The following is a 27753-nucleotide window of genomic DNA, read 5'->3' as shown; positions in this document are numbered from 1 at the left end:
ACTTCTTACACATTCTGATCAGAAGTTTTTGGATAGAACCTTTTTCTTTTTCATTATAATCCCTCTTAGTGTCTGGTACAGACTTTCTTCTAGCACCAATTATTCTGTTTTACCATTATTTATTTATATGACGACTCTACTCTTTGAATTAAGATATTGTGTTTTATTCAAATTTGTCATCTAATCTTTCAAGACATTCAAATGTTTTTGTTGAATTAATCAGTGTAGCGTTTTTTTTAAGTCAAAAACAGATGGGATAAATATATGTTCTTGGAGACCTTTTGGATGATGGAAAGTTTACCCCACAACAGGAGGGCAGCAATATTATACATTAATACTGATCTGCTAAGCGTAACAACCTGATGGTCAGCTGTAATTTGTTTATAACAATATGTGAACACTTTGAGAGAAGATATATTCCTAGTAGCAGCAGCCATCACCTCTCAATCTTCATAAGACACAAACAAAGTAGTGAAACTGAGGTGGATCAAATCTTGTTAAATGTAACTTTTATGAATATTACAAATCCATGACTGGGATATTATTGGGGAGTAGCAAAGCTTGTGGTAGGTTATTAATAATGAGTGAAGGGGAGTGCCAGAGGTGAAAACGATAAGCCCAGAAAATAAATGATTCTCTCCTTGTGGAAGGCCATGGTGCTTGGAAAGTAGACACAAGGGAATATGGGAGAGCTTTTGGCTTATGGACTCAGGGCTTATAAAGTCTTTACCACTCTCTCAGTAGTTCAGCTTTTTCTAACACAGCTCAGTGTGTTAGATTGTATGAAGCCTAAGTAAACACATGTGTATGCAAATTTCCACACATTCTGTAAGGAATAAGATGATAGCAGGAATAAAAAAGACACACTAGGCATTGAGCATTATGTAGAAACAATTTAAGAAACTGAGGTTTGAAGAGGTGGTGAGATATGTTGAAGGTTATATGGATTCATATTAATTTAGTACATCTTATAAACACCGATTATGGGCCAAATATTATAACAAAGGCTTTCACATGCATTTTCCTCATTTCCATTCAATTTGACTGTGAGAGGAGAATCTCAGTGTATTTGATTTAGCCACAGAAGTACAACATTGTCAAGGCTGTTATTTTATGTCTTCAACTGTTGGGAAAACTATTTTACATGACCAATACTTGCTGGATAAAGGAGAATCTACTTCTGTTTTCTCGACAGCACTGTGACAGTTCCCCTTCACAACTCCAGCTTAGTAAGAAGAGATGCAGCACTTTTAAATATCAAAGCTGTTAAATAAAAGAGTAAAGAGAGGTACTGGTGAAGCAAGTAGCATTCTAGTCTATTGGATTCCACTTGTTTATGTGAATTTGTGAAACTGTTATTTTTGGGCTATTGCAGTTCTTGAAAAGGGCTAAAGTAAACATTAGGGGGAAAACTCAGTTTTCTTCAATTCTAACGGCTTAAAAACTAATGTGAAACTACTACATCTCTTAGCCTGTAAACAACCCAAATATAGACATATCCCTAGAAAGGGAAACCATAGTTGTTCTAAAACTCGGTGTCACTTTGTCATCAACAGATTGAACTAGTGAGGTTGGGATGAACCTATCAGATAATTTCCATAAGAGAAGAATGATCAATGTGTGATCAACTTTCGGCAAAGGCAAAATAGTTAAATGTCAGTCCCGGTAGTTACAATCGTCTATGTGGAAAGGTGAAAAGTCAGTCAGATGAACAAGGAGAATGCAGAAAACCTGCAAAGAAAGTCAGAAATTAGAGTTACTGTGTAACTCTTTTGTGTCAGGCTTGCCTTGCTTTCATTCCAATTCCTTTGAAATCTGAACATACTTTCTCCTCTGGGTTCCATGAGAGTCTGTTTATCCTAAAAAAAACACACCACCCTATTCCTTTATTGAACGGATTTATTTTTTCCTCTCTCTCTCAACCCAAACAAACCTTGGATAAAACAAGCTCATGCATTTGTAAAAAATCTTTCAATATTGTGTTGTTATATTAACATTGCAAATTATAAAGTATCTTATACAACTTCAGTAACACTTGGAAGATTCTTACTCTCTTCATTTTCATGTCTAAAAATAGATATCTAGATTTAAGTGGACTGATTTGTATAGTCCTTTAATATAAAGTCTTTTTGTTATTAAACTTCTATTTGATTGCTAAGGCTTTTTTAATATAAACCTTTCTTAATTTTCAACCAATCAACATAGATTTTTATTTTTGTTAAATTACTTTAGGAATCACTCTGTTTCATATTTTCTCTGAACTTCAGGTTTGGAAGCCTGGTTGATTTTAGTTACTATTAAGTGTAGTCTACCTAGAATTTGTGACTGTTTTGAGGACATTTTGCCCAATTCAGATAGTCAAGGTTTCTATTAATTTTTCCAAGACATTTGCATTAATCTTTTAAATATCAAATGCCATGTATCCGGACTTAATTGTCCTACTATTTAAATAGATTGCTTTCTCTGGGTAACTTGTTCTTATGCCAAATATGTAGTTTTTACCTTTGAATCTGAGGCTGAAATTTCCACACAGCCTTTACAGGATTTGGCAGATCTGAATTAATATTTAGATTTTCCTGCACAAGTTAATTATCTTTTCTGCTATGTTGACAAGGGTTATATCTTTGTGTGTTTTAGAAAGTTTCTCTTGATATTTGAGATATCAATAGTGCACACTCTGAAGTTTTTGTGAGCCATTAAAAATGTCAGTGTAAGAGGATGTCAAAATCAGAATTTCATTCCAGGCAACAAAAAGTGATAATTGCCAAGTAAGATGCCGAGTCAATATCACAAAGGAAATGAAAGTAATTTCGATCCAAAATTTTCAGAACCTCTCAGGCAAGAGCATCAGACTTGTATTAGATTTGGATAGGTGAAAAGCTTTTTGAAGTGGTTTTGTTTGTGTTGCTATTTATTTTTCTATATTCATGTGTGTGTTTAAGAGAGTTGTTAATGTGCTTGGAATGAAGATTGAAATTGAGTAATATCTTACACTGAACACTTTTAATCTCTAATGCCATGTTTTGTAACTTGAAGTAAACTCAGATCCATTTATTACCCTAGATTCAGCAGGAAAGTCTTAAAGCTTGCCACGGTTTTCTCCAGTTGGAGGATGATCAAAATTTCCCCTGTAATGCAGTTTAAAATAAAATTTTGTTTTGTTTATATCCACAAGGTGCAGTTGTTCAACATATTAGACATACTAATGTTCACTTAGACAAAATATGCTTTCGGAAAGTTACCTTTTGTATTTCACATGTAAGGTAATCATGAAAGATCACTCAAAACATAATTTAGAACTATAGCATTCAGATGATGACTCTTTCTGGAAACCACACCTCATAGGAATGTTTTATTTTGTGATTGATAAAACTGGCATATGTATTTTCTATGTGTGGATAATTTCTTGAGGTAACTTGTTTTTAAAGCCTAAGTAGGTAGGCACGTAGGTAGGATGGGGGGTGGGGATGGAGTGTTTCCATGTGACACATAGGACCCTTGAACCAAGTCAATACTGTTATTCTAATAGAAGCGATAAGAAGAGAGTTTAGATTGAGGTTCAGATTTTGGAAAGAGACAAAGAAATAATATTATAAATTCAGTTCTATTAATATATAAGGCTTTTGAGTTAATCCTGATGACGGTAATTGTTGAAAACGGCATTTGTTTGCAGCGAGGACATTCATTTACTTGAGCGTTAAATAAGAATTAGTTGACTTGGATTTTTTCTTAAAGTACAGAAATGGAAGGAGAGTGGACTTTTTATATGTTCCCAGGAAAGCCAAGGGGGGGAAACTTAATTATATTTCTATATGGAAATGAGGAAAAGAAAAAATAGAACAATTCATATATTTCTAACATAAGAAAAGTCAATGAGAAAGAAAGGATGGGAGATGAAAGCAAACACGGAGATGTTAAGAAGATCCGTCAGTGAGGATAGATGTGTTCGCCATTATAGTGAAGCCCCGTTAGTCAATAGAATAAGAGACAGAAGGAGAGAGCAGCTGCCTCCACTAGAAACGAATGTCCTAGTGCGAAGAGACAATTATCAAGACACTGTTTTCATTTCACTAAATATGTCATTCACTCGCAAAGCCATTTTAACAGCTCATGGTTGATTTTTTAATGGGTTGGAATGAATACAACTGACTTGTTGAAAGAAATAGATAGTAATAAAAATAGTGTACGTTTATCAAGTTTGCCATCATTAAAACATCTCCATAAAGTAGGACGCCACAATGGACAACTGGGATATGAGAAGCTGTGGATAGAACCGCCTTAGTAATAAAATGGAAGTGAGCAATTGGCATCTGCGTACCATTATATTGGAAAAATAGTATCACATAAATTCAGGACAATTAACATTTTATATCTAACTTCTGGGTTTCCTAGCCTGACTACACGCTACTCAATTCCCAGAGTCCCTCCTTCTCCTCCTCCTTTCTGTTGATTATGCTTTTCAGTCATTTCATTTCATGTCAATAGGTTCATCAAAGAGTGGGAGGAGGATGACAGAGAGCCTGTAATACTCAATCCAGTTAGTGTTTACAATTGTTAATGATACTGTTAAGAGCTTAGGCAGAAGAGGAGACTGAAATACTATCTAAAATTACATTGGGGGATTATTTGTGGCTTTTAATTATCAATGCCATTTTTGTCTCTCATTACCTCATATTATTGAGAAGTAGTCATTCATGGCATGGCAATGACAAAACAAAAAATGTATCTTTTGTAAACAGTGGAAATAAATGTATTAGTTAAGACTCTAGAAGTTTTAGTTTGTAGAATTATTGTCTTTCTACTCTACCAGTGAATATTTAAATGTAAAGAACCCAATTGTTTCTGTGAATAGAACAAAATTTATTCCGTTTCTTCTCTAGGCACAAAGGTTTGTACATTATCCAATTGAATTTCTAGTAATTTTTTATTAATCTGCAATTGTAAAATTAATCTATTTGTTTAAAAAGATCAAAACAACATGGTGGTCTTACAACCTGAAAATATTGAAATTTCCCTATACGATGCCATCTTTGGTCCTGCTCCCTAGTACATAACTTGCCAGAGTATTTTCCATGAATGTATAAACAAGATAATCTTAACTATAGCTAATCTATTTATTGAAGAGTCACAAGGCACTTAGTAATGAACATAAGAAAGTCTCAGGTTTATTGTGTTTAAAAACACTGTGTTATCTGTACTCTGTGAAATACCTCTTTCCTGAAATTTCTGATTAATTTTACTTATTGAGATTTCATTCAGTGGCCTGGGCACAATGGCAAGACTCCATTTCAACAAAAATAATTTAAAAGATAGCTGTGCATGGTGGTGCCTGCCTGTAGTTCCAGCTTCTTGGAAGGGTGAGGCAGGAGGACTGCTTAAGTCCAGGAAATTGAGGCTGCACTGATCTGTGCTTGTGCCACTACACTCCAACTTAGGTGACAGAGGAAGACCCTGTCTCAAAAAAAATTGTAATTCAGTATTCAGTATATTTTATGATTCTAATCGCATATCTAGTTCAGTAGTTGTCCTTTCTCTAGCATTGCTCACATGTATTTTTTTTGTTTTTTTTTTTAATTTTCAGGAAGGTAGGGGCCTTGGGACTCCATGGAAAGCAGAAGACACAATGATCTGCCGTTTCACTCCCTGTCTCTGAGTCTACACCCTCAGGGAACTGCATGAGAGAGGAAAAGCTGAGGTCAGAATTATTTTATGAGAAGACGTCTTCCGTGGTGAAAGAAATCTCCAGACTCAGGTTGGTGTTTTATATTTCGATGAGTTTCTGTCTGCTAGTGGCCTCCACTGGTATGTGGCTTCTGAGTTCACAGTGAATGTGATTGTTTTGAGGTGGCTGTTAGCTTCACTGAGTCCTAATTACCATAGAGCAATCCCTGCAGTAGAACAACCTCACTCTCTTGACACTGACTGGTGTCTGCACCTCTTGTACGTAGCATGGCCTCCCTGTTAAGGTAAGAACACTGTTCTTACACATACTCTAGGCTCCATGCTTCTTTATGGCATCTACATTCTTCTTCAAGAAGAAGCGCAGAGATAAACATGGGGGTCTGTTGCTTTCATCTTCTCAAAAACTGTATTCCATGGAACTTTTCCAACTTGCTTGTGGCTACTCTCAAAAGCCTCCGCATTCAGAAATGTCACACGAGATAGATACTGTCCCCAGCCTCAACATTCATACTTGCCCCCTAGGCTCCAGAAGTACAGTCCAGTTCTTGCAGGAACTTTGTTACCACATTTCACTGCTTTGGTGACAGCAGAGAAGACTCAGTTTTAGCAGTTGAGCAGGTAGGCAGAGAGAATCACTCCCAGTATCTATCAGCCAGTTTCTCAGAGCTGTTAATTCATTTGCCTTTGAGAGAACTGGGACTCAAACCCCCCTTCCCTAATGAGAGGGAAGGAAGTGGCCTCTCACTCCACCACCTTATCACTGACACCACCTTTCCCATAAAGCCATGGCTCGTGCTGCTCCCTCCTCTTCTCAGGCTTCTTACACAGCAGGTATGGAAGGCTGCAGGGGACGGCATTAGAGTGGCGATGGAGTTTCAAAGTTCTTTCTCTGTTCCTTAGTAATCCTAGGGAAGGGATCTGACCCTACTTACCATTTGAGGGACAATAGGAAATGACCCATTCAATATAATGTCACACATTCTCTCTCTCTCTCTCTCTCTCTCTCTCTCTCTGTCTCTCTCTCTCTCTCTCTGTCTCTCTCTCTCTCACACACACACACACACACGCACGCACGCAAAGTGCAAGAGCATGTCACTATACTACCCACCTTGTGCAACTTGATATTGTTTTCTTGACACTTCGTCAGTATTTATCTCTCTGTAAAATAGTACCACCACATTTTGTTAGTAGAATAAATGTGTATATGAGCCACCTCCCAGCAAGGATATTTAATTGCTGGTAGCAGATCCCCCAGATCTGTTCCTTCTGCCTCAGTGACTAGCAATGTTTGAAATAATGGCTGCTCCATCAGGCAAGGTTTTGAAGTGAGGAGACATGGAGACTTGAGGCATTAATTTGAAATAAAGCTTTGTGTTAAAGGCTGTTAGGTGTTAGGCAAGGCAATGCTATAGTATTAAACATCCTATCGAGATGAAATAAAACCTGCACTGCAATGTAATTGGTCATTACAATCTGTGTGCACTGTTTATTTCATTTCCAAATTTTTACTCTTACACTGTTTCAATAAATGTCATGGTGTCTGTATTTTTGTACAAGTGCATTGCTGGGCCAAACACTTAAACTTTGTTGGAAAGTACTAAGTTTTTCTCTAAAGGCTCTACATTCTCACCGACGATGTTCAAAGGTGCTTACCATAAATATTGTGACTGTCTTTACTAGGCAAGTAAGTCTTTCATTTTAATTTCTACTTCATGGATTATTAATGAAACTTAGTGTTCGCTGGATATTTGGATTTCGCTTGTAAATGTTGTTTGTACCATTTTATTTTTTTTAATTTGATTGTTTTCCTTTTCCTATTCAAAATTTAAAGAAATTCTTTGAAAGTAAGGGTTTTGATGCTGGTTTTTATATATTTTAAAAATATTAGTGAAGACACTATCTCTAAAGTAAACAAAAATAGCCAGGCATGATGGCGTATGCCTGTCATCCCAGCTACGCAGGAAGTTGAGTCAGAAACATTGATCGACCCCAGGATTTTGAGACTGCAATGAACTAAGATTGTGTCATTGCACTCCAGCATGCAATGGGTGACAGAGCAAGACCTTGTCTCTGAAGAAAAAAAAAAAAAGAAATTATTTCTACAATGTAAGTCAGTGGAATTTTTTTCCAGAATATTTGAAAAAAACTTGAAAATTTTTATATGGTTATATGTATCAGTCTTTTTCTTGGGCATTTTATGTCAAGTTTCAGAAGACAACTTGTGAAACGTTTTTATATTTTTCTTCATACATCAGAAGCTCAACATTGGCTGCACATTAGTATCGTCTGGGGAGTTTTAAAAGTACGGATATTCTGGTCCTGTCCCTGGATATCCTGATCTAATTGGTCTAAGGGGAGTCAGGCATCTGCATTTTTAAAAGCACTACCACCTCACTCTCCCCAGGTGGCTCTCTGTACAGCCATACTGAGAATCACAAGTCTAGATTATTTGAGGCATTTAAAATCTACCACATGTGTTTTAAAGATCACTAAAATCATCTTATACGGTGTAATTTGAAAAAATCACTTTCCTGCAGTTTAACTGTATTTTCTAAAAAGAACCAAAGGTAAGCAATGTAAAACCTTATTCAGAAACATAAATTGTCTACCATCAAACCCCAATAAGTCAATTATAACAATTAAAAAAAAAACAGAATCCCCCTAGGCTTACAAGAGCATAGAAAAGGCCACTTCCACTTGATAATCTCAAAACATTACTTTTTGGAAGAAGAAAAACACATTTTACTGGCATTGCCCAAATATAAATCCAGTATAAAAAACCTGAAGTAGAATCACTTCCTTAAATATTTTCAAGTTAAGGAAGTGAGGGTGCATTTTTATGCCAGGTAAATTCCTGGGTCTCTATTTGTCCTGGATAATTGGTTTATAAAAATTCCACATCACAGTTCATGGGTTATAAAAGGGTTTTATTGGAAATATGTGTGTAAACCAGTGGTCAAGAAGAGAACATGGCATAATTTGAAAAAATCACTTCCCATAATATCTCAGAGAGGCATGCTACAATACCCTGAGGACACTGCTGGATCTGCAGTGTGGGTTTCTGTTCCAGGAACAAAATCCCTCTTTTATAGAGTGAAAATGTGGGAACGGCCTTGACAATGAAGTAACAAACAGATTGTTTGATATCTGCCAGCCTGAATTTGGGATAGCAGTTTAAAGGTGTTCTGTGCAAAGACCAGCTGCTCAACATATTTTTACCAGTGGATGTTTCAGTCTTCTTGATGTAGAAGAATTCTCCAGGGCTTTGGGAAGCTGATGAGAGGTACATCCCTGACTGCTGGGGCTGCTCTGGTTTCAGCTGGGTTTTGGTGCAGGCAACCCAGAGTGATTGACAGGGTTATTTGCAGACATTTACACTTCTTTTACATTTACACAGAATTAAAAAAAAATATGTAAAGGCAGAATTAGAAACAGATATGAGCATAAATGTTATCCTGCAAAGCAGAACTATTGAATACTAATTGTTAATTGATTCATTAGGTCATAAAATTTTTAAATATCATAATGGCATTGCTGCTATTGTTAGAAAATCCATGCAGAAATGCAAACGTCTAAACTATAAAAGGTGGTATGTTATTAAAACAAATTTATCTTATAAATTTAAATATTAACTTATAAGTTCTACCAAGGTGAATAATGAAACTATTTTGCTAAACCTAAAATTGAAAAAGAAGATTTTGGTTGATTGTAGTAGTCATATCAATCTAAGCAATCTTTATTTTTCCATAGGTATTTGAGTTGTATAAAGCCAAATTAATACTAATTAATACAGTCAAAGAGTTGAAAATTGGTAAAGCTTTTCAATGGTTTGTATAGTCACTGAAGAAAACTTCTTTTATTAGAAGGCTATAGAAAAAAGTGCTATACTTAGGGCTCAGAATAAATAAGTTTAATAAGTAGCATAAATTATTGTAATGCATTTCTAAAATTGGTTAAAATCTAATATAAAACAGAACCGTATGTACACATTACTTACCTTAAAAATCATTTAAAATCAAATATACCAAACAGTGCTCTTAAGGCACAGTAGTTTATTATTATAATACATGATTTTAATTTTTATTTGTAATAAATCAAAATGATTGTTAGGAGGTTCATTTCCATGAACTGACATTTAATAATGCTTATTGGGAGATCAGAACAAGATGGCCAACAATACAGAACCAGGAAGTGCTGCTCCCACAGGAAGAGATCAAAATTTCAAGTAAGCCAGCATCACTTGAGTAGATCTTCAGAGAGAAAACACCAAGGGTGGATGGAGACGCAACACAGACACTGAGGCTAAAGAGAAAGGAAGCTGGGAGCCCTTTGTGGGATACCCTAATACTGCGGCTAGTTCTGGCTCCAAATGGCTCTTGGGGAATGGATGAGTGAAGAGACTATGTCACTGGCCACTCTTGCCACAGACCTCTGGGATCCTAGCAACAGAGGGCCCCATATTCCCCATGGACATTGGATACCTATGGAGTAGGCAGAAATAGAGCTTCAGCTGGTGTGGAGCCAGAGGCCTTTGTGCACTGGGCAACTCCAGTGGAGTTTGGCCATAGGAACCCATCCCCCTAGAGCTCCCCACCTTCCTCCAAGAAAGTCTAGACCCAGCTAACTGCTGGGCCAGGAGAAAGATGAACTGGTTTCCCCACAAGACTGGGGCACGTTTGTTCTACAGGTCCTCCTGCCCATCAGCTCCTCCCACATTTCCCCTGTCTGGCTCCTCACAGAAGCATATACAAAGCACAGGCTTTGCTGCCCAACCTGGGTGTTTTGATCCACTTGAGTATATTTCTAGCAGCCTGGGAGCACTTCAAATTTCTCAGCATACCAGGAACCCAAAGGTCTAGAGGACAAATCAAGAGCTGGTCCCTGTGCCCCAGGGCTTCAGCACACAGCTTTGGAGTACTAAGCTGCTATGGCCAGCACTCAAGCTGGGGTGGAGCCCATATCTCAGAGCACTGAGAGGGGTGAAATGCTTGTGTTTGCGGGCTGATACAGGAGATGGATGTGCCTCCCTCCAGGGGACTGGATTGAAAAGGGTGAAGCCCATCTCTGTGTCTACGTAATAATCAACTAACAACATAATGACACTATCAAAATCTCACATACCAAATGCTAACCGTAAATGGGCTAAATGCCCCATTAAAAAGACACAGAATGGCAAGTCAAATTTTAAAAAGACAAGATCTAAGTGCTATTTTCAGGAGACCCACCTCACATGTAACAACACCTGTGGACTCAATGTAAAGGGAGGGAGAAAGATAAACCATTCAAATGGGAAATAACAAACAGAGCAGTTGCTGTTCCTGTAATAGATAAAATGGACTTTAAACCAATAAAAACTGAGAAGAACAAAGAAGATATTATATAATTATTAAGGGTAGAATCCAATGAACAGACTTAACTATTATAAATATATATGGACCCAAATTGGCACACCCAGATTCATAAAACAAGTTCTTCTCAATCTATTAAAAGATTTAGAGAACCACACAATAATTGTTAGAAAATCAACACCCCACTGATAGCATTAGACAGATTATCAAGGCAGAAAATGAAGAAAGAAACTCTGGACTTAAACTAGACACCTGACCAATTTGACCCAACAGACATCTAAGGAACATTCAACTCAACAGCACAGAATGCAGATTCTTCTAATCTGTGCCCTGATTATATTCTAAAATTGACCACATGCTTGGTCATAAAGCAAGTCTCAGTAAATTTTTTAAAAAATTGAAGTCATATCAAGCACATTATGAGACGATAGTGCAATAAAAATATACATTGATATCAAGTTGTTGGAAGTTCAACAACTTGTTCCTGAATAACTCCTGGGTGAACATTGAAATTAAGGGAGAGATCAAATTATTATGTGAAATTAGCACAAATGGAAACACAACTTGCCAAAATCTCTGGGATGCAGCAAGAGCAGTGTTAAAAGGAAAGTTTATAGCCCTAAATGCTTTCATCTATAAATTAGAAAGGTCTCAAATAAACAATCTAACTTTACATCAAAAGAAACTTGAAGAACAAGGGAAGACCAACTCCAAAGCTAGCAGAAGAAAGGAAATAACTAAAATTAGAAAATAACTGAATGAAATTGAGATGCAAAAATCCATGCAAAAGATCAATGAAATCAAGAATATATTATTTGAAAGAATAAACAAGATTGATAGACTGCTAGTTTCATTTTAAAAAAAGGAAGATTCACATAAGAACAATCAGAAATGACAAAGTTGATATTACAACTGATCCCACAGAAATACAAAGGTCCTCTGAGGCTACAATGGACAATTTGATACACAGAGATAAGAAAATCTAGAGAAAATGGATGGATTACTGGAAACACACAGTGTCCCAAGATTAAATCAGGAAGAGATTGAAAACCTGAATAGACCAAATTGAGTTTTGAAATTGAATCAATAATAAAAAACTGACCAATCAAAAAATAAAATTAAAAAATTAAAAAGTCCTGAGCCACAGGGAATTAGAGCCAAATTCTACCAGACATGCAAATTAGAGCCAAATTCTACCAGACATGCAAAGAACTGGTATCAGTCCTACTGAAACTATTCCAAAATATTGAGTAGAAGGAGTTCCTCCTTAACTCATTCTATGAAGCCATATGCCAAAATCTGGCAGAGACACAATGAAAAAAGAAAACTTCAGGCCAATATTCCTGATGGAGCTATATATATATATTTCTACAAAATACAAACCAAATCCAGTGGCACATCAGAAAGTTAACTGACCATGATTAAGTAGGCTTCATTCAGGTGATGCAAAGTTAGTTCAACATGTATAAATTATAAATGTGATTCACCACATACACAGAATTAAAAACCATATGATCATCTCAAAAGACTCAAAAAAAGCTTTTGATAAAATCCAACATTTCTTCATGATGAAAACTCTCAACAGAGTCAGCATCGAAGGATTATACCTCAAAATAATAAGAGCCATCTATGATAAATGCACAGTTAACATAATGCTGAATGGACAAAAGCTGAATCTATGCCCTGTGAGAACTGGAACAATACAAGGATGCCCACTCTCACTACCCCTTATTCAACATAGAACTGGAGATCCTAGCCAGAGTAACCAAGCAAGAGAAATAAAAGGCATCCATATAGGAAAAAAAGGAGTCAAATTATCTTTCTTTACTGATGATATGATTTTATACCTAGAAAACCCTACAGACTCTGATAAAGGGCCCCTAAAACTGATAAATATCTTCAGTAAAGTTTCAGGATGAAAAATCAGTGTACAGAAATCAGTGACACCTTTATACCCAAATGGCATCCCTGCTGACAGTCAAATCAAGAATACAAGAAAGAAAGCAGAGATGACATAAATACAAAAACATTATGCTCATGGATTGAAAGAATGAATATTATTAAAATGGTCATACTGCCCAAATTAATCTATGGATTCAATGCTATTCCTATCAAACTAACAATGTTAGTTTTTTACAGAATTATTAAAAACTATTCTAAAATTTGTATGAGACCAAAAAGAAGCTGAATAGCAAAAGTAATCCTAAGCAAAAAGAACAAAGCCAGAGGCATAACACTACCCAACTTTACACTATACTATCAGGCTACAGTAACAAAAACAACATGGTACTGGTACAAAAATAGACACAGACTAATGGAACACAATAAAAATCTGAGAAATTAATCTGAACACCTGCAACCATCTGTTGTTCAAGAAGGCTGAGAAAAGCAATGGAGAAAGGACTCCCTTTTTTATTGTGCTACCCTAGCACAATGAATGGTGCTAGGATAATTGGCTAGCCACATGCAGAAGAATGAAACTAGATACCTACCTTTTACCATATACAAAAATTAACTTAAGATGCATTACAGATTTAAATGTAAGACCTCACATTATGAAAACCTAGAGGAAAACCTAACTAATACCCTTCTCAACATTGGCATTAGCGAGGAATATTTGATTAAGTCTTCAAAAGCAATTTCAACAAAACCAAAAATTGACTAGTGAGATACAGTTAAAGTAAAGAACTTCTGCACAGCAAAATGAACTATCAACAGAGTAAACAGATAAGCTACAGAATGGGAGAAAATGTTTGCAAAAGATGTATCTGACAAAGGTTAAAGATGTATCTGACAAAGGTCTCATATCCAGAATCCATAATTAACTTAAGGAAATCAGGAAACAAAAAATATTTTTTTCTTTTTTTGAGATCTAGTCTCACTCTGTCACCCAAGCTGGAGTTCAATGGAGTGATCTAGGCTGACTGCATACTCCGCCTCCTGGGTTCAAGCAATTCCCTCACTTCTGCCTCCTGAGTAGCTGGGACTATAGGCATGTGCCACCACACCTGGCTAATTTTTGTGTTTTAGTAAAGACAGTGTTTCACCATGTTGGCCAGGCTGGTCTTGAACTCCTTACCTCAAGTGATTTGCCTGCCTCAGTCTCCCAAAGGGGTGGAATTACAGGCATGAGCCACTGTGCCCAGCCAAAAAAAATAAAAATTTGTAATTAGATTATTACCTCACTAAAAAATGGGCAAAGACATGAATAGACACTTTTCAAAAGAAGACATATGAAGGACTAACCATGAAAAACTGCTCAAATTCCTTCACTAATCATCAGAAAAATGCAAATCAAAACTACAATAAGGTATCATCTCACACCAGTCAGAATGGCTATTAATAAAAAGTCAAAAAATAACAGATGCTGGCAAAGAGTCAGAGAAAAGGGAGCGTTTATATACTGTTTTGAGATGTAAATTAGTTTAGCCAATTTGGAGTTTGGAGATTTCTTAAATAACTTAAAACAGAGCAATCATACTGGTATGTATCCAAAGGAAAATAAATTATTCTACCAGAAAGACATATGTACCCACATATTCATCACTGTACTATTCACAAGAGCGATGCCCATCATTTTTGGATTGGATAAAGAAGCTGTGGTACATAAACTGCACTAAATACAATGCAGCTATAAAAAGAAATAAAAATTCACATCCTTTACCGCAACATGAATGCAGTGGGAGGCCATAATCCTAAGTGAATTAACACAGAAACAAAACCCAAATACTGCATGTTCTCACTTGTAAGAGGAAGCTAAATATTGAGCACACACGAAGATAAACGTGGGAACAATAGATATTGTAGACTACTAGCGTGGGAAGAAACAAGCAGGACATGGGTTGAAAACCTGCTTATTGAGTACTGTGCTCACTACCTGGATTATGGGATCTGTTTCCTGAACCTCTGCATCATGCAATATATCCATGTAACAAACCTGCACACTCACTGGTTGTATAAATGGTCGTTGGTAATGCAAGTTTTATCCTATAAAACTCCTAAGAATGTTTTATAGGATACTGTAGAAACTTAACTTACTTTTAGAATTATAATCCTTACATTTTTGTAAAATTATTGACTTAATGACTAGAAATTATTTGGGACAAATAATAGAAATAATTATTATTTATTCAGGAAATTATCTCACTGAGCTGTTGACAATAATTTTGGAAAGGAAACTTTTTTTAAGTTATAAAAAATAAGTTCTGTAAAAAAACCAATATTCTAGAAGCTTTGACACATAGATTATTTATTTTGCCATTCATTTAAAACTTAATCCTTAAACTAAAATTATTTTCACTGTTAATTATAAGGTTATGTACATAGTTATTCTGAATTGTATATATTGTTACTATTCTAGGCATCTTGGAAGTAGTAACTAAGTGCACTTATATGAAACACTTGAGTAATAGCTGTAGGAGTTAAAAAATACAAACTAGGACATTTTTTCAATCAATACAATGATTTGAAATAGATCAGCATATTCCCTTGAAGACAAGCATACTTCAACATGTTTTATTGTCTTTTACAAGTTACTTTTGCATCTAAATCTGAAGTTTTTTAATGCACAAAATATGGATAATATACATACTATGTTTTAAGTTATTGTGAGGTGAGAATAAAAGTATGAATATAAAAACTTAAGGACTGTGCCTGGGTTTAGTAAATATTCTCACCAGAGTCCAGATCAGAGTCACCAAAACCCCAGGAAAGAGTGAAGAAACCATGACTATTCAAACTTGCACATCCCTCAGATATCCTCAAATGAAATGGCAGAAAGAGCTTATGGAAAAGCAATGGTCCTTACCATCAAGTCCCTGTGTTTCTGCCACTCTCCAGAGAATCTTCAAATATTAGGATTTTCATGACCCTGATCTCTGATCTTTATGGCATATTCTTCGATTTACTTTACACGCTTAGGAATGAATTTAAAAAATCTACCTCCTTTTCCCCTTTAGCTTAGTAAAAACAGGAAGAATTTTTCAAAAAACTTTTACTTTACTGAGAAAATAAAGCAAAGTGAGCTAACAAAAAAAGATTACACACCAAAAAATAAATTAGAATGCTTTTTAAATTCTAATGAAAGAAGAGTTTGCAATATCCACAAGCCGAGTTTCATTCATTCCCCTTATAAATCCTGTCTCATGGTGATTACTAAGAACATTTTCTTTTCATATGTGTGAATAGTTTTTACTGCTCATTTTATTTTCATGTTACATATTCTCTTAGAGAAGGCCTACATATATGAGTTAGACTGATAGCAATTTTCAAGATACTATGGGCAATCACATGCTCCTTGCTCACTGCAGAGATTTTCATTAACTATCTTAGACAGAAATCCAGCAATAGGACCTTTCAAAATTAGTCTCCAAATTATTGCATAAATCATGTGTTAGTAATTGTGTAAAAATGCCAACAGTTGATTGTTTGCTGTTATAGAATGAACAATATTTTATATTCTAAATGTGTACATTTACTATAGTCTTACCCATTCTACTAATTACAATTTGTATTTCTAAATCTGTATCAAAATCTCAAAATGTTATTTTATACCTGGACCTTAATTTAAAAAATTTGTTATTTACATTGAGAGTATTTTAGTATCACAAAACATCCTATTACCGAAGTTCAGCAAAAGAATGGAAACAGAGTTACTGTATTTTTGTTTAAGGGGCATATAAAAAAATCCAATAATAAAAATGAAAAATATTTTATATGCTATTCCAGATAAAATTTCCTTTCAAAAAAATGTAGTTTCAAGCAGAACTATAGATATAAAATTAATAATTCCAGAAAACATATTGAAGATAATGAATCAGAAATAGCAAATATAATTTTGAAATGATACCTCAAGGAATAGTTAATGGAATGAATATGTAGTATAATTTATGGTGCTTCATAATGTGTGATAACTTTGAAAAGTGTCTTTAAATGAAATGATGATAGTAATTTGGAGGAGATAGAAAAGAGTGCTTTGTAATGAAAGCAAAATATTTCATTATATTTGTATAAAATACAAATACTCTGAAAACATTATCAAAGCAAAATACAAATTGAAAAATCTGCCACACTTGAGTTTTTATGGATTTACAAACTATGTCATTTGCATCACACTTCAGTTCTTCATTTAAATCACTTTTAAGAGCTAAGGCCAAGGTTCCCCTTTGCCTACTCACATTTTTCATTCCTTCCTCAGAATTCCTCTGCAACACAGCATATTAGAAATGGGTGACAGCTCCAAAGACTCTTTTCTTAGTATTTTCTGCTTATTTTACTTCCATTGCCTCAGCCACCACCATTTTTCCTTACGACGAGAATTTAAAGTGGTTATTAAATCTGTTTTATTTTTCATGTGTAAAGTTTGAGACAAAGCAAATCTTGCAGCTTGTGTTGTAATTAGTGTAAGAAAGTCATAAACCCAGCAGGATGTTGGTTGTTATCATGCTAAAATCATTCCTATGGGATATTTTGAGGAGAAGGCACAGCTGTTACAGAGAAGAAAATGCCAAAAATAAAGTAGTTATTATATACATCTTATTGGGGAAGAAGAGGAAGGGTGTTCCCCCAATCACTGAAATGATACTGCCACAAACATGGATGGACAGGCCGCCTTGTGTAAGAGTCCCAAATTGAAAAACTTTTAATTATTTAGTCAATACAATATTGCTTACATGGTGGTTTTTGAAAATGCCTCAAATTATCTTTCTAAAATGTTTTAAAGTAGCAATTAGATATTTTAATTTTAGTTTGGCAATCAATATGAATTTTATATGACTGTATTTTTGACATTCTTACAATATTAATGGTTTTAATTAACTCTAATAGGAAATACTTATATAAGTCTAATAAACTATACACCTTTCTAAAATAGTTGATCACTATTTCATAAATTAGTCTATTCTTATTATTTGAAAACAACAGTACTACCTACAGTACCCATCACACAGTCAGCATTTTCTTTAAAACAATCTGCCTTTTTTATTCAACTATTATTTAAAGTTTGTAAGAGCACTAAACAAATGATTCAGTTTTATACTCTAGTTCCAGATGCTGGTATAAACTGTACATCCCCTTTTAAACACTTTAATAAATATTGGTTCAGAAATGCAGTTAAATTGATGGCTGTTCTGCTCATGTTGGATACTTTGGTTTCATAATTTCATGAGATGCACTTATTTTATTTATTCCCTTGTTGATACTGTTTCCTAAGAGACTGTATATGTTATGTAGATTGTTGCAGTCTTTATATGTTCAATTAGTCTCTTTATTTATCCAAAACTCAGACATAGTTGATAAGGTAGATGGGTATAAAAAGTGGGTTGTACATAATTTTCCCTTAACGTTTTAAAGATGTTTTACTATAGTCTTTTGGAGCCCAGTATTACTGTCAAGAAATTGATGCTATTCTGATCTGTGTTCTTATGTTGAAGAGCTCTCAGTTCTCATTTGTTTGGTATTTGCACGTGTGCCTGTATGTGTGTGTGTGTGAGACAGAGAGAGAATGTATGAGTTTTTCTGTTGCATTTGCACTCTGTTTACTTCTAGTGTTCTGAAATTTTACAGTAATATTCCTTAGTGCAAGTATTTTTTGATATTTTATTAATTATTTGGAAAACAAATGTGATGATTCAATCCAAGGTTTGTGTTTGTTACAGGTGATATTTTTAGTATTTCTCTTACTTTTATTTTTAAGGAACTTTTTATTATTACAGTTTTAGATTTGCTGAAAAATTACAAAAACAGTAAAAAGAGTTTCCATATACCACACACCTAGGCTACCCTATTATTAACATCTTATATCAGTGTGCATTTGTCACAATTAATAAACCAATACTGACACATTATAACTAAAATTCATACTGTTATATGTTGAAATTTCCCAGTTTTTACCTAATGTCCTTCTTCTGTTCCAGAATGTCATCTAGGATACAAAACAACATTTTATTGTCAAATCTCATTAGGCTCCTTGACTATAGAAGTGTCTCTGATTTTTCTTGTTTTTGATGATCTTGACAGCCTGGAGGAGTATTATTCAAGTATTTTTGGAATGTTTCTCAGTTGGGGGTTTTTCTGGTGTTTTTCTCATAGCCAGACTTGGGTTATTATTTTTTGGAGGAAGACCACACAGATAAAGCATCACTTTCATCACATCCTATTGAACATACACACTATCAAGATGATATAGTCTGCATATTTGTCCCCTCAAAATGTCATGTTGAAATTTAATCCCTAATGTCAGACATAGGGTTTGGCGGTAGGTGTCTGTTTGGGTCGTGGAGACAGATCACTCATGAATGGCTTGGTGCGTGAGCTCTTACTCTATTCAAGGAGAGCTGGCCATCTAAGCCTGACAGCTGCTCCCCCTTCTCTTGCTTTCTGACTCACCATGTGACATGCTGACTCCCCCTCTGCTTCCACCATGATTGTTTCTTCAGGTTCTCACCAGAAGCAGGTGCTAGTGCCGCACATCTTGCACAGCATGCAGAGCTGTGAGCCAAATAAACCTCTTTCTAAAAATAAATTAGCCAGCTTCAGGTATTCCTTTATAGCAATGCAAAATGGACCAACATACAACATGACTTTTCACTGTTAATGTGGCCTTGATCACATGACTGAAGTAGTGTTTGTCAAGTTTCTCAACTGTGAAGTTATTGTTTTTCCTCTTTTCATACTGTATACTTTGAAAGAGAGTCAGTTTGGGTATACCATACTTAAAGTATGGGATGTGATATTCTACGTCACTGAGAAAAGACTATCTACAAAATTATTCGCAATTCTTCTGAATGAACAATTTGTCTGCTCTCTCCATTTATTCATTCACTCAGTTTTTATTAATATCAACATGGGATCATGGATATTTATTTTCTACTCAAGATTTTAATCCAGTACTTTATTTAATGTGCTGCTTAAATTATGATATTTCTGATTAGGGTCTTGTGTCCCTTTCTTTTGATTATGAAGATTTTTGAATATTCTCTACTTTGTGGCACTACAAGGCTCATCTTATATATTTCATGTCCCAGATCTAGAATCCACCACCTCTTCAAAAAGCCCCTGTTCTTTCTGTTGGAGATAGAGATGATAAACCAAGATGTCAGCACCAAGAGTTCCTGTTGTTATTGGTATTTGTTGTTTCTAGGCCATCTCAGCTGACAGGAAGCAAATACATTTATGTGTACACAAACACACACACACAAATACAAACATATACAATACCATATATGTATATGAATGTTTCCATATGCAACTATATGTGTATTAATATAAACAGAAATTCACTGATGTCTCCACCTCTTATCCATTAGCAGGCAAATGAGTCTAGCCTGTTCCTCTTGCTGTCTGTAACCAGTGAGACCAGTTCTCACCATCTCATTAATTTACTTAATTCTTCATTTTAGGGTATACAGTATAGTGGTTTCAGAATTGTTAACTTATACCTCTTCGGTATATGTGGCTAATTCATTAGCCAGTGTGTATACTTCATAGGATGTGATGAAAGTGACACTTTATCTGTGTGGTCTTCCTCCAAAAAATAATAACCCCAGTCTGGTTATGAGAAAAACACCAGAAAATCCCAACTGAGAAACATTCCACAAAGTATATGAGTAATACTCAAGTACTCAAGGAGCTTAAATCTCAAAATGAGATTTGATACAAAATGTTGTTTTAACATTTTGTATCCTGGATGACACACTGGAACAGAAAAAGGGCGTTAGGTAAAACTTGGGAAATTTCAACACATGATAGTATAACCTTTAGTTATAATGTGTCAAGATTGGCTTTTTAATTGTGACAAATGCACCACACTGATATAAGATGTTAATAATAGGGTAGCCTAGGTGTGTGGTGTATGGAAATCTTGCTGATGGACATTTGGATGATTTCTAGCTTTTCACTACAATAACACGAGTGCATTGCAATTCTTGAATATGTAAATTGGACATATGTATATTCAGAAATAATATGTCAGACATAACTAAAATATTCCTTCTAATAATTTTTAGATAATTATTTTAGAAGTTTATGAGTTATCAAATGAAAAGATTGTTTTTGTTCTTTTTAAAAACTGTTCCATACATAGGTTGTTTCATACATATATAATATAGATAGACAGACAGACATTAGGTTGGTACAAAAGTAATTGCAGTTTTTGATATTAATTTTAATAGATATATCTAAATATATATATTTGTCACATTCCATTTTGGGAACCTCCAATCTCCATAGTGGTTCTGTTTTTAAACTTATTTAATACATTGTTTCATTCTTTGTGCTGTGAAGTTGTGTGGATTTTCAAGATGTGTGGTGTCAGGTATCTACTATAATAGTATTATTCAGACAAGATTTCCCACCTTAAAATATCTTCTATACTTCACATATTCAACCTCCCCTTTGAACCCAGAGTATTGACTGGCCTCTTTACCACCTATATAGTTTTGCCTTTTCCAGAAAGTCAGATAAATGGAATCACACGGTAGTCCTCTGCAACTGGCTTTCGTGCATTTGACATTATGTATTTATAATTATTTGAAGTATTTGCAAAGCTAGTGGTTCATTCCTTTTCATCCTGAATAGTATTCAGTTGTATGGATGTCTCCGAGTTTGCTTATCTATTCACCTGTCAATGGATTTCTTAATTGTTCTGAGATTTTGGTGATTATTAATAAAGTTGCTATAAACATTCAAATATAAGTTTTTGTGTGGATATACATTTTCAGATCAGTTGGGTAAACATCTAGGAGCAGGCTTGGTAGATCAAATGATGCTGGTTAGCTTTGTAATAAACTCTTCCCCTGCCAGAATCATGATGGGATCTTTCTTGTTAGAAACTCTTGGGTTTCTGAAGGTAAACAAAACCCATAAAAGTATGAGTTCTACATCTGAGAATGTTTTATTCTCATACTAGTCCATGCTCAGCTTTCAGCATTTTGTGAAAACTTGCCATTTGAATTTTCCTAACAGTTTGCAACTCCAGTAACTTCTACTTCAGGGAAGTAAATCTTTGCTCCATCTCTCAATGTGCCTATCTTTCCAGATTTCTGGGTGGTTTTTTGCCCTGGGTCAAAGAAAAGTAAATCATTTTCAGTTTGTCCAGTTTTATTTCTTGATGTATACACAAAAAGGAAAGTAATTAATTTTCAGTTTGTTCAGTTTTTTCCTTGATGTATGTACAAAAACGACAGTTTGCAAGTTCTTTACAAGTTGAAAGAAATATCAGAATGTATTTTTTATTGAACATTTTTTACAATTTTTCTTCTCACTGTGTTTCTTTTTTCAAAATGTCAGTTCATCAGATATAGCAGGTTATGGTTTCATTCTCTCTCCTTTTTTTTTTAAATTCCATTTTTGTTATACTTCCTGGGAGAGTCATCAGATTTATTTCCAAAATAATACTGAACTTATTTTTTAAAAAGTGGTATGTTTTTAATTTTTATAAACCTTCTTGTTTTCTAACTTTCTTCTTTATTATATCGTCTTTCTATATGGGTATATAATTTCTTTTTATAACTCTCTACAATATAAATTATAGGTTATAGAATCTGTCTTCTGCTCTTTGTACTACATCTGTTCTCCCCTGCACTGAATTCTGATTCTCTGATTCTCTTTCTCCCCTCCTCTCCCCTCCTCTCCCCTCCTCTCCCCTCCTCTCCTCTCCTCTCTCTTCTCCTCTCTTCTCTTCCTTTTTATTTTCTAGACAGAGTTTTGTTCTTATTGTCCACCTAAAGTGCAATGGTACAATCTCAGCTTGCTGCAACCTCTGCCTCCTGACGGGGTCAAGCCATTCTCCTGACTCAACCTCCTGAGTAGCTGGGATTACAGGTACCTACCACCATGCCCAGATAATTTTTATATTTTTGGTAGAGACAGGGTTTCGCCATGTTGGTCAGGCTTGTCTTGAACTGCTGACCTTAAGTGATCAACCTGCCTTGGCCTCCCAAAATGCCGGGATAACAGGCATGAGCCACCACACCCGGTCTCTGATTTTATTTTAATTTATCTTCTTTAATTTCATGTCAATTTTCTTTTATATCTGTTCAAAATTATAAGTAAAGCTTTAAAAATGTAATTGATTCTTCCGTTTGTGTGAGTGGTGCTTCAGTTTGATCAGTTTGAAGGAATCTCTGCCTGTATGTGGAGCATATAGGATTAACTTAGCTGGGGTGGAGATAGATAACATTCAAGTTGAAAGAGATGTTAGAACAGGAATGTTAGGGCTAGCCTTTCCGGAAGGAAACAGGGAAGGCTGCTGAAAAGTCCTTCATTTAGAGAATAGGCTTTCGTTGAATCTCCTTTCTTAAGTTTTATGCCTCACTTTGCTATCTTCCTTGGTGGTCTTAAATTCAGAGTTTTCTTCTTTGGTTATTGTGGAAACCAAACCCTTTTTGATTTCAGCCATTCAGATTTTGATTAAAATTTGTTATTCTGTCTTTTTTTCCTTGTCTCTTGTCCTTCTGGAAAATCCTTTTTTTCACTTCTATAAATAAAATTTTATTTAGTATTTATTAGAGTGGAGATAAACACATGTTGTTAATGTGTTTACTACACTCAATATTTTGATCTTTTATTGATAAATATTCATCAGTAATGTCTGATGTTGCTTTTGTACATGGATATAATAATTTCTGCACTGGGCAAGTTATTAATAATACCTTGGTAGATGATGTGATTCTTGTAAAATAAAATTGGAAATTTCAGTTTCTATGAGATATAAAATTTAAGTATACCTATTAAAAGTAACTCTGCATTTGACTAGTATTACATATATTACACACACACACACACACACACACACACACACGTATAGTTATTTTTTTAATCCATTTTGTTACCATAGCTTTAGGTTTACCACTTCTAAGGAAGTATGAAGTTGTATCCCCAGTTCATTCAGATAGTCTTTCAATTTTAATAGAAAAATATAAGCCATTTATATGATCGTCATAAATATTTTGGTTGTCTACCTCTACTTTATGTTTTGTATTTTTACTCATTTCATTAACATGAAGTGTTTTTTATAGACTCTTGAAATAGTTTAAAGGCATAAATCATGTCTATTTATTTATTTATTGTTACTATTAATTGCCTTTAAGTTAAAAAATACATTAAATAAGTATCAGGAATAAAAAAGTGTTTATTTCATATCTCACATGTAAGACAAGGTAAAGATTATAAATTTATGTGATTCTGTGTCATTTTTCCAACACCATTTTTCCTATTTTACATGTGTACTTGGAAATTTTAGACCCAGATTAGAAATATCATCTTTAATGTTACATATTTTGATTTTATAAGTTATTTTTATGTTTATATTTTTAATGTTTATAACAATTTTTGCACATTTTTAGTGCATTTCGAACATTAGATATGTCTTTTTAAAATTCTCTGACATTCAATTTTATAAGTTAAATTTTTTATCTATGTAATAGTTGTACATATTTTGAGGGTACATGTGATATTTTGATACATGCATTGACATCGTATTTCTTGAGTTAATCATTTTGCTTTATGCGTTGGTCAGCTAAATTATTGCTTAGTTCCTTATATCTTCGGAAAGGGTAAACTCGTGATATACTTTATGTTTATAGATCTTAGGATATCTGAATATTTTTTCATAGCTGAATTACCACCTAGTTACATCTATTGCTGTTGCTCCCAAAGCTTTATAGAAACCTCTTTAATATTTATGATCGTGGAGGAATCTGAGGCTAGTTTGATGTTCATCTTGTCTTTATGCCAAGAAAAATTCTCTTTGGTCTTTTCTGTCTATACAAAGAATAATTTTGAATGTTGAGCTTTATACTGGTGATTACATTGCCTGCCTTATTGCTTCTGTGCATTATTGCTTCTGAGCAAATTTAACTTTGTAATTTTTATTTTATAATAACCTATTCTTACCCAGTCAACTGTTAAAAATCATCTTAGTTCACTGTGACTCCATAGCAATTTGACTCCCTTGTTTTATGTCATTCATTTTTAAAAGTTTCCTAAGAAGAGAAGGTAAATTTATTTATAAAATTTAACTTTATTTTCGGTAGCAAATCTTTATCAAGAATACATTTTGTCTGTGCACCCTTAAAGGACCATTGTAGTCAATTACATTGCAATTTATTTAATGGGCCCATGTAAAAGCTGTCTATGAACTGCTCATTAAATAAGGAGCAGTCTACACTGTATTTGGTGATGATTATTTCCTTGGTCTCCCTAACTAACAATAAAGTTATTGTTCATATCCTCCTTTCAGAACTAGTTTTCAGTGTTTAATGACAGAAAAACTTCTTTTAAAAATTATGATGTCAAGTAGTTATTTATCTAACTTACCTTTACTTAGCTGAGAACAGATTGTGTTCTCTGTCTAATAATCTGATATATTTTGGAATATTTTTCTTCAGTTGAACCTGAAGATCTTTTTTTAATCAGCCTCCAGATGCTCATAAATTCTATAATAGCCGGGGCAAGAGCAAAATGATCAACTCTTTCACCATCAACAAATGGCATTAGCAAGTATTGTATTTTATAATTTTAATAAGCATAGAACTTTGTAATTATCAATAATATTTATGAAAATGTTTTAGTAGTTGATTTGTTTACAGGTTCAAACATTTCCGAAGTCTGTAGATTTTAGCATAGCAGAAAGATGAAAGAAGTATAAAATTGTTAAAATTTACCTCTTCTAAGACTTTCCCCTATTTTCAAGTATCTAGTTTATTTCCAGTTATTCAATGTACCAATAACTACCAAATTCCAACCAAAGTCACATTATAATTTTGAGAATTATAAAGTTCAAAATAACTATGAAGCAGAGAAATCTTAATGATGCAATTTAAATGAAATGAATTGCCCTGATCACCTCTGGAAGAGCTTTTCGTGCATTTCTGGCATGTTTTCTTTCCCTTAAATCATGAATATTCTAGGTCTCTAAAGTAGGAGTGCTCACTAAGAATGGGTGAAAATCCCATTTGTTTTCTAATTGCCCTCTGTGTTTTGCAGTAGAATTTAATTTGCTCTTTTATTAATGGGAATCCCTTTTGATGTCTAATAGATTGTTGCTTAATATTTCTAATTTCTCCATACTATTTTATATCTTTTCTATTTTTTTATTGGTAATTTGATGAGAAGTTCGGGGATGTCATATTGGTTAATGCTGACTTGCTACCAACACTTTAAGTTTGAAGAAAACCTTAAATAGTAATACATGGTTCTAAACAAATTGAAGTTTAGAATATAAATTGGAGACACAAAATATCAATAATACTCTTGTCAGATGTCAGATGAATTATTACATTAAGGTAATAACTATACAAGAAAAGTGAGATTCATTTTTCCTGAATGAACCTTTGGTCTTCTTCCCTTAATATGTTCATAAAGACTGGAACTTTTGGGTTTCCTGAAAATTTTATAGATGTAAAGATTTTAGCTTCTTTAAATATGAAGGTAGAGGAACGATTCTTACTGCTGGTTTTGCTTCAGAGAAACTTCCACTTCTGTGAAGACTAACACACATTCAACCTCTCCGTTTGATAACCATTTACATACTTGCTCCTTAACCTGAACATACATTCACTTGTCCTGCAGAAATGCCTCAATATTCATAGATTCCTTACCACTCTTACTTTTTATCTCCATCTTTCTCTACCACAGAGAAATCTGGAGGAGTTAGAAATACCAAGATACCAAAATAATTATCACGATTTGGTTTTCTCCTAGCCAGAAGCATATAGGCCACAAATGGGAAAATAGCATGGGTACAGGAGTGACGAGGTAAGAATCAGGACAAACGAAGCCCTAGAGTATTAGATCTGTGGGGTTAGTTCTAAGAATAAGCAGAGGCAAGTTGTCCCCTTTAGTCTTTCACTTAATTGTTTTTTTCAATCCATCAAGAGATGAATTCTGAGCATTACCTTGGTCATCCTTAATCTGGGATCCCTGCATTGATGCTGACCCTGAGCCTTCTGCTCACTTGGATTATCTACTACTTTTGCACCTAGAATGAGTCAAGCCTACATCAAGATGACGTGTTCTGGTTCCTGGTTATTTGTAGCTTTCAGAGTTCCTGGGTACCCTTGCACAGGTCCCTCTGGAGAACGCAATGGAAGTGTAGTTTAGGAAAGATGTATGGTGAAATCAGGAGAGTTTCCTTCAGTGAGTACTGATAATTTGTCAGAATTATTGGATAGACAATAATGGAGAAATTTCTCCAAATGATCATGTCAAAAACTTGATGAAGCTGTTTTCAGATGAATGGCAACTAACAAAATGTGCCGAAGACTCATAGGATCAGAATACTGTTCTCTATTTGTAAAATCCCATATTTTGTAGTTGAAACACATTTCTTCATTTCTAATCTTTAAATCAGACTCTTGATCAAGGGACTAGATCTTTATTTTGTGAATAATCAGTTGACAACATGTTAGTTTGGAGAGATTATCACTTTTTGTCAAAGTCTACACCATCTGTTACACACTCTAATTACCAATAAAAGAAAGGACCTAATTCACAATTGCATAATAAAAAAGTTAAATGTTATTTAAATGTATTTGTTTGTTTTTTATTTAAAGAAGTTTGAATGATGCATCTGTTACACATTTTTTAATATTTTGACACAGATCGTAAGAAAATACTGGAATAAGAATATAGCAAACAAATATGCAAACTGTTAAGGGAAATTTCCATCAATATATACACCATCAAAACTGCATTGTTAGCCACTAGGCTAATGATTGAATAA

General features: G+C 34.4%; 1 long non-coding RNA gene across 2 annotated transcripts in view; it reads left to right on the top strand.

The window, feature by feature from the left end:
* Positions 1-27753, top strand: part of LOC105719559 (uncharacterized) — a 661868-nt gene that overhangs the window by 513901 nt on the left and 120214 nt on the right. For both annotated transcript variants that reach the window (XR_001108001.2, XR_010337967.1), the window contains exon 3: positions 5582-5752. This is a non-coding gene — a long non-coding RNA (uncharacterized LOC105719559). The remainder of the gene's footprint in view (positions 1-5581; positions 5753-27753) is intronic.

Source organism: Aotus nancymaae, unplaced genomic scaffold (genome assembly GCF_030222135.1).
Source record: "Aotus nancymaae isolate 86718 unplaced genomic scaffold, 86718_ANA_hifiasm-v0.15.2.pri h1tg000002l, whole genome shotgun sequence".
NCBI lineage: Eukaryota > Metazoa > Chordata > Mammalia > Primates > Aotidae > Aotus > Aotus nancymaae.
Note: the sequence above shows the minus strand (reverse complement) of the source record. Positions and strands in the feature narration are given on the sequence as shown.